Source organism: Cyprinodon tularosa, unplaced genomic scaffold, assembly GCF_016077235.1.
Source record: "Cyprinodon tularosa strain WSP-4 unplaced genomic scaffold, ASM1607723v1 ctg642, whole genome shotgun sequence".
NCBI lineage: Eukaryota > Metazoa > Chordata > Actinopteri > Cyprinodontiformes > Cyprinodontidae > Cyprinodon > Cyprinodon tularosa.
In genome coordinates, this window is record NW_024039388.1 from 92,614 (window position 1) to 101,389 (window position 8,776).

Sequence of the window (8,776 nt, forward strand, 5' to 3'; positions counted from 1 at the left end):
TGTTTTAACTATGAATTTTGTAGCACTTTGAGATTTTTTTTAAATGTAAAGTGCAATACAAATAAAATGTATTATTATTATTATTATTAACGAGCAGTTGGACAGGTGTACCTAATAAAGTGGCCGGTGAGTGTATATATATATATATATATATATATATATATATATATAGAATATTTTTTTTTTTTTGTTGGGGGTCACTGTAAGATTAAAATTTCTTAATGCACTTGTTTGTACAAACTACAAACTACTTTGCCGCAAACCACAAAACGCGCAAACCATCATTTAAATAGGGCGTCTACAACAGTTTTGCACCTTCCACCAGTTACGCAATCACTCTTGTTAAATCACCCGCAAACCATGGTTATGCCCCTTGCGCAAAATTCCAGTATGCGAGCGCAAATTACTGCACGCAAAATTAGATCTTGATAAATCCGGCCCTGTGTGTGAGAATTTGCACAATCAGTGGCTGACTAAATACTTTTTGGCCCCACTGTATAGGGTGCGATTATGCAGTATTTTTGATTTGGCATTATCAGTGTGATGCATGAAATGATTTAGAGCTTTGTTTTTTTGTTTTTTTCCAACAGTTTAGCAATCTGATGGAAGTGGGGAAGAAACTGTTGCAGAATCCACTGGACCTGCATCAAATGCTGTGAAGCCTCTTCCCAGAGGACAGCAGGGAGAACAGTCCATGGTGGGGGTGTGAGGGCTCATTGATAATGTTACAGGCTTGGGACACACAGCGCTGTTGAAATGTTTTTTTTTTTTATGGAGGGAAGAGAAGCCCCGATGATCATCTTTGCTGTTCTCACCGCTCTTCTCACTTTCTTCCAGTCTGAGGCGCTGCAGCCTCCACACCACACAGTGAGACAACTGGTCAGAACGCTCTCTATGGTGCTTCTGAAGAAGGTGGTGAGGATGGGTGGGGGCAGGTGGGCTCTCTTCATCCTCCACCTCTTGAGATGAGATTAAACTTCTCAGATTCATATCATTCTTTGCTCATTTTGTTTCTGAAATGCTTCTCCTTAGGGTCATTAAGGAGCAAGAGATAAGCTAAATAGCTAAAATCACACAGAGATATAGGTAAGTTGATTTGAGGAAACCAATTGAGCAAACTTGAAAAGTGGAATAAACAGCTGAGATCTCAAAATAGCAGGCCCCAGTCTCAGTTTGTGTTTGTTATTTTAAAAGGAATTAAAGAGTTTAACATGGCATGAATGAAACCTAATGGCTCTAGTAGCCCTTCTTTGAAAGTAAACTTCCAGAAAACTGAGAGGAATGAAAAGATATACCTCACTTGTATGTTGACAGAAACTACTTTTAGCAATACTAAAGATTTTTATGCTAAGGAAAACCCAACTTTTAAACAAACCTGAACTGAAAATGTTCTACTGCTCTGGCAGCCCTGTAAACCATTCCCTAATGTATTTCTAATATAGTCATTTCCAGACACTTTAAGGTTAATTGTTGCATTTAAGACTGTCAGCATTGCTCTGCTTCCACTAACCCATGAAAATAAAATACATAGGGATAAAAATGTCCTATTTTTCAATATTTTGTCTTCCAAACACCTATTACAGACAATCACTGTAAAATTACTGAATCCATTTCCTTGACTGACTGACTAATTAATATGGATACATGCATATTTGTTTCTGGATGATGCAATCAAAACGATTTGCACAAAATGTAATGAAAAAAATATTGAGAATCGTTCTTCTATAATTGTTAACTAAAGGCAACGCTTGAAACATAAACATTAGTGATTTTATGATTCAAAGTTTCAACAATTCTGAATAGAAACCAAACATTTTACGCTACTCTTTCACAAGAAAATCAATGTTCTACATCTACACAACTATTTATGCTTAGTGTATAGTTTACAACCCATTAAAGCAGTAGGACTCACAAGGACATACAGTAAGTGCAGGGAGCCCAGTTGTATTTTGCAGCATAAAAGCTGGTTTGTGTAAATACAGTAATTATCACTCATTATATCTGTACTCTGTGCTTCCATGCCTGAAACATGCATGACTTTCTTTGCCCTTCTCTGCCTCCTCCTTCTCTTCCTTTCCTCTCCTGAACCTTAAGGAGTGGCTGGATTTGGCTCTTTGCAGTCCATTTCCTGGAGAGGCAGCTCTCGAGTGCAGTCTCTGCCATTCTTTGCCTGCACAATGCTGTATTCTCATTAACTCTTATCAAAGTTCATCTTGCATCCAAATGCTGTGGGATGCTCTATACAGACTGCTCTGAAAATAGAAAATGAGAGAGAGAGAGAGAGAGAGAGAGAGAGTGAGTTAGAGGGAATGGTGTAGATAAAGGAAGGACAAATAATAGTTTAGCGGTGATTGAGGATGAGAAAAATAATCACTGCGGTCCGCTGACTACCTTTAGAACGACATTGATGTAAAATTAAACTGGGAATTTGATGCAGATTTTTCTTCTTATTTTTTTCTGTAAACAGTTGGATGTTTTGGCTCTGATGTTTTTTTTCTAAAGTGAAAAGAATTAATTAAAAGCACTGTATATTTTAAAAGGATGCATCATCATGATTAAATCTTACTCTCAATAGTCCAGTTGAAATCTCTTGTAGTTTTTTTTTTTTTGTTTTTTTTTTTTCGGCAGTGGCAGAGAAATGCCAAACCTAGGGCTGAAAATGAATACATCAGAAAAATGAGCACTTTGTTCAACTTCTGGTAAACTGTTGCTGAATAAAGACATGAGATGAGTGCTGAGTGTGATCCCTTGATTTGTAAAGATGATTAGAAACCCACCGGTAATTCTGTCTGTATTATTTATCCCTCTTCATATAAATAAACGGTTACTCCTCTGCCTGTATCATCAGATCCCTCAGTACAGCTGGAGTTCCTCATTTAGATGTAAAGAGTGATAATTGGTGGCTGATTGCAGATATATGAGAGCTTTCATCTAAACTCTGGTTTTGTGAATCACATGTGGAAAGGAGATTGAGAGGATTCGAGTTCTATTGCTCTACATTCACATTTCTAGAAAAGAAATGCCAAAGAATGCCTTAATTTACCCCAAAAGGCACAATTATAAAATTGTGATGATAAAAATAACCATAAGAGTGGCTATTTCGATCACAATTCTAATATAATTTTTGGTGGAAACCCCTGTTAACCATAGGCTGACAGTTGATACAGAATTTAGACTCATACAGTACAATTAAAGTAGTTGATTTTAAACCTTAATGTATAATTTCTAAGAAGACACAAAATTTAAGGAAGTCAAATCAGTTAAAAATTTAGCAGAGCAAATTTCAGCATTCTCCTACTGTAGTAAGAGATAATAGATAAAAGAAATGTAATTGCAGCAATTGTTTTTATAAAATTTGTTTTGGTTTGAAATCAATCAACAGGTTGGGTTGATCAAAAAAAGCAAATAAAACACTTTGCAACAAAAACTGACATGTGAACATGGCTGGTGGTCTGAACAGGGAACGTTGAATCAAAAATCTGTTGCAGCTGAACTCATTTAATTTAGAATATATTATATTGAAACATTTAAGGGCAGCAGTTATTGATTTTTGCCTTTTGGATTTCTGTTTCAAGTCACCTCACAGACTCTAAATGAGATCTAAATATGGGCTTTGACTCAGTCAAGGAGCCTTCCTGTGTTCTCGGTGGCTTGTACTGTGTGTTTTGGGTCATTGTCTTGTTCCTGGATCCTATTTTGCTACAGCTTAATGTTTTGACATATTTTCTGGGTTTTTTTTTTCCAACCATGCTCAGTTTCACAATATGATTTATGGCCCTTCCTATGATGTTTCACTGCAAAGGCCCTGCTGTCAGGTTGGGTTGAGGTTTTTAAAGGGCCATAATGCAGAGACTGAAGCTGGTGTCTTGCAGATTTATATTCCAAAGGGTGGTAATTGAGGCAAAAATCCAACAATATCAAAACACAGAAAACCAAGAAACATCAGGGAAAACACATGGAGCTAAGAAAAGACAAGGAACCAGCAAACAGTAACTGAACACGAGGTGTATATATATGGGAGACTGAAACAATGGGAGGACTAATTAGCAGATGAGGAACAGGTGTGGCCAGAAGAATTTAGAAGGGAGCAAGCAGAAGGAGACTGACATAAGAGGGAAACAGAGGGCAAACAAGAAATACATAAGGAGTCAAAAAATACTAGAATCATAAAAAATGGAAATAAAATGAACAATAAAAAGAAAACTTAAACAGAACCAAAACCATGAAACTTGCAGCTTCAAAGCATAGCTTTCAAAATCTGTATGAACTCAAAGCCTAAAAGGTGCTTCAAATGCTGAGAAACAAGGTTTTTTCATGTGCGTTTAACACAAGTGTGTATTTTCAGCCATCAAAACCTGAATGTATTCAATTTTTTTCCTTTTTTTTAGTTCTTAATCATTTTAGTTATTGATCAAGGTAACTTCAAATTATCATCAACAACAAACATTATTTTCACATGGCTGTATCTCAAAGTATTTTGAGCAACTGCATTAAAACTAAGGCCTATTTAGGAATTTTTCAAGCCTACAATCAGGACATTTTACTGTTAAGGCTCATTTTCACAGTTCAGGACTTTACATGAACCCTGTGTGAGGTAAATATAGGGCACGGAAGAGCAGTGTTCCTTTTTGCAGACTTTTTGTCAGTTCCATAAAATATTAGAAGCACTTTTTAACTGTAAATTATTTGGGCAAATGCAGTCTTTAAGCTTGTGGTTCACAAATGTGACCAGTAGAGGAGGTAGATCTTTTTAGGCAAGACGCACCAGAGCACGGAGTAGTCTCCAATGATTTATTAACAAATTTCATTAAAACATTTTCCTTTTAAAACATGGCCTCGGGCCCACTACTCAGCCCCTAGAAGGAAAAGGCATAAAAAATGAGGACAATTTAAATTATTCCCAAAAAAAATGAATGAACAAACAAATCATGCAATGCAAAAGAAAACAAATTAGTAAATCAAAACAAAGGAAAGCAAACAAATTAGTAATTTAAATAATAAGCAAACAAACGGCAAAGAAAAGAACACAACCACTGCAAACGATGGGACAAACTGTCGTTGTCCGACTTCTAATGTCTTTTCACGGGGCCAGAGGAGCCGTGCCCCGCTCGTTCCACCAGCCCAAGCGTCAGCAGGCTCCGCCGAGAGCGGCCCAAACAAAACCGGCAAGACAGACAAGACAGCAGGAGCGTCCAAGCGCTGCAACTCCGGAAGAATCCTAAATTAGAAAACTCGTTAACGGTGGATTCAGGTAAGAGTAAATTAAATTCTAAACCGGTAGCTTACCCAGATGTGGTGACACAGCCGACCAGGGAGGGAGCGGATCAGCAGGCGAGGGCCGGACGGAAGCCGCTCGCCGCACCAACCTCCAACTGCAGCCGCCAACGCCAGCCGCGCAACGCTGCAGAAATGCACGGCAGGTATTGCACCAGAACCCGACAACAATCCCCAGCCCAGATGGCAAAATGGCACTTACTATTTTGGATGAGTGGATCGAGCACACCAGCCACTTGGGCAGCCGACACACGGTAAGGAAACAAAGCACACGCACCTCTTCTTCTTCTTATGGGATTTTATGGCGGTTGGCAGACTTGTGAATTGTGCATTACCGCCACCAACTGATATGGAGTAAAGCAAGAAAACAGGAAACGATTCACCCCCCCAAAAAAAAAAAAAAAAAAAAAAAAAAAAAAAAAAAAAAAAAAAACCTGTGTAACTTAAACCAACATAGTACTAAATCACATTTGCCCATATAATTTTAATTTACTCTAGGTCATCTTAACTCTGCCAGTTTCTGATGGTCCCATCGGTCCTCCCATCATACTTCCAACCATCTCCCAGTTCAAATCTTTAATGTCCAGATATTTTTCTGCAGCCTTCACTATTATTTTGATTTTTTCCGTTTTTTTTGTTGTCTGTGCAGTACAATTAATAACTTCTACCATGAAAAGAACAAAATTTGTCTTTTTAACAATAAGTGAGTCTTCATCAATTTTTAGAGATTTCTCTAGAGGTTTGGAATTTGCTGTGTGTTGAACTGTAGGTTTGGGTTTTTCTGACTGAGATGGGATCCTTTTTGCAGCTTCAGCGTAGGTTATTCCGAGCTCAAATTTCATTTTTTTAATTTCCTCAGACCTTTTGCTTGCTTCACAGCCGCGATAGGCAGCAGTATGTTCTCCACCACAATTACAGCATTTTATTTTAGCTTCTTTTCCACATTTTCCGTACTCATGTTCTCCTGCACACCTTCCACACCTCTGTTTCCCTTTACAAACTGCTGCAATGTGACCGAATTTTTGGCATTTGAAACATCTCAATGGTGGAGGATTGTAGATTTTGACATTATAGCTTATGTAACCGATGAATACTTTGCTTGGTAATTGCTCTTCTTCGAATTTAATTAGCACAGATAAACTGTCAGATCTTTCTCCGTTTCTTGTTGTTTTTAACCGTTTTACTTCTTTTACTTTTGCACCTCTTATGTTTTCCAGAATCTCTTTTTCAGAAATTTTTAGAGGAACTCCTCCAATGACTCCCCTGCTGAACTTTTTGTTCTCCATTAAGCTGCACTGAACTCTTATCCCGTCAATTTTGTTGATCCGTATTGCTTTGCCTTGCTGGGCGCTGTCTCTGCAGATAATTAGCAGGTCTCCACTGTACAGAATTCTGGCACCTCTGACTTCTCCGACAAGTTTATTGATGGTTTTTGTTAAGTGAACCGGATTCCAATTTGTAAAAGAGTCTGCCTGATTAACGACTTTGAATATGACTTTGAATTCATTTTGTTGTGCTGTGGAATGTATGGAATGATCATCACTGGATTGTTCTGAACTAGATTCCCCTTGAACTGATCTCTGTTTTTTCCGCTTTTTCTCATTTTTTGATGTTGCTATCTTCCAACCTTCATTGTCACTATTTCCCTCTTCCATCCCACAAGAATCGCTTCCTGTTTCCTCACTACTCACGGCCCAAGACATTTCTCCATAAGCAGCTTCAAAACACGCGCCATGCACCAAACGACCATCCACATGCCTGAACCAGCACACGCACCTCGCAGCGGACTGCTCAGCTTTAAAGCTATCTGCCCCGCCCCCCAATCAGTCACTACACCTGGTGTGTGTAGTTGGGAGGGTGGAACACCATCCCACCACACAAAGTTCAGCAGCACAAATTCAGTTTACTCACAGCTCAACAGAGCGAACGGTTTTGAGACCTTTCACCTACCGTCTTGGTTCTGCTTCAGCTACCAGATGAATGCCCTGAAGAAACTTTCTGATCCCTTAAATACTTCCAAAGAATTTAGTGATGGACCATGATGGATTGGGTTGAAAAATGTTTTTAGTCTTCTCTGGATCTTCCCTCCAACCCCCCATAAAGGCGCTTTTTAAATCTGCCGAGGCTGTTTGAGTGCAGCTTCAGTTATTTAGTGCAAGCTGCTTGTGGTCCTGCAAAAATCAGATCTGCAAGAAGAAGACAATTTAGTTTAGGGGATCAGATATTTTTTTACAAAAGGAAACAAATGCAACAAATCATGTGTGTATGTGTGCGTGTTGCTCTGTCTATGTTTACAGGGTCTCAGGTCTTCTGGATGGCCCTGTTTAGCTGCTCCCACTTTAATTGGCTGCTAGCCCCTCAGCCTTGCATGAATGGAGAGTCATTTAGAGACCTTTCACTCTCGCAGAGGATTGTCAGCTGCTGCTGAAGGAGAAATTGCATTCCTGTTTCCATACAATAGCTGGTCTGAGTTGGAAGGGCCAAGAGTATCACTGTCATTATCATGACAATAGGAGCTAATTCCGCTGCCACCAGCACCATTCTGAAACCCTCTGCTGCAGCAGCAGCTTATCGGGGGGCACCATAAGAGCAGCAGGAAACTGAGCGAGCAAATCATTCGAGGCAAAGACTCGCTCATTCACTGTACACTCCCGGGCAGACTCTTAAACATTCTCTGCACGGTCTTTTTAGATGGACCAGAACCAACACATCAGCAAAAAAGAAGTTTATTATGTAGCACATCTCATTTAATGACGCAGCGTGAGGTCACCTTATTCTATCTCACTGAAATACCAGCAGCTCTCTAATCAACAGATGTCCTTGCTGAAGCACCATTTATGTGTTTGCTGAATGAAAGACATGATTGCACTATGGGTCAGATGCGGCAGTTATTTTCCAATTGCCTGAAGTTTTTGTGTGATACATTAGTAGAGGTATCAGACACTTTTAGTGACAGAAATATGCGAAATAAAAACTCAGTGAAAGAGCACGTTAAATAGGAGCGTTCAAATGCATAATTTCACCATTCACTTCACCTTTCCTTCATTGAGGGAAAACCATGAACATTCACAATATTTTCCTGAAGTGTGGAAATAAAATGCTAAGAAATAAAAAAGGCCTGGTTTGTAAGAATTCAATGTCCAACAGCTTTGCAAAAAAGTGTAACGCATAAAAAGAAATACCTGTGTCAGTGTCAGACAGGCTTCGCCTACTACTGTGAGTGTTATAATCAAAAAGCTTACAGAGGCAGAACTTCTTGCAGAAAGGATAAAATTATACTTTCCTTTTAGTAGTATGTTCCCACATTGGAAAAGCAAAACCTGATTGGATTCATTTTGCATGAATGGAAAAAATAGAAATAATGGTTTAGTTTATGAAAACCGCAAAGCTAAAATTAGCGACACAACAAGCAATTATTAAATATAGCAAACTCAAGCATTTTGGTGATTGATTCAGTGTAATAAAAAAGTTCTCATTCCATATTTACTTTTTAATCATGAAA

General features: G+C 38.7%; 1 long non-coding RNA gene across 1 annotated transcript; it reads right to left on the reverse strand.

Moving 5' to 3' along the window:
• Positions 1-5,119: 5,119 nt before the first annotated feature.
• On the reverse strand, positions 5,120-7,143 carry LOC119798944. The gene is made up of 4 exons (XR_005282790.1): positions 7,051-7,143; positions 5,477-5,551; positions 5,287-5,401; positions 5,120-5,218 (listed from the first exon to the last, which is right to left on the reverse strand). It is a non-coding gene; the product is annotated as an uncharacterized LOC119798944 (long non-coding RNA).
• Between the last annotated feature and the right edge of the window lie 1,633 nt (positions 7,144-8,776).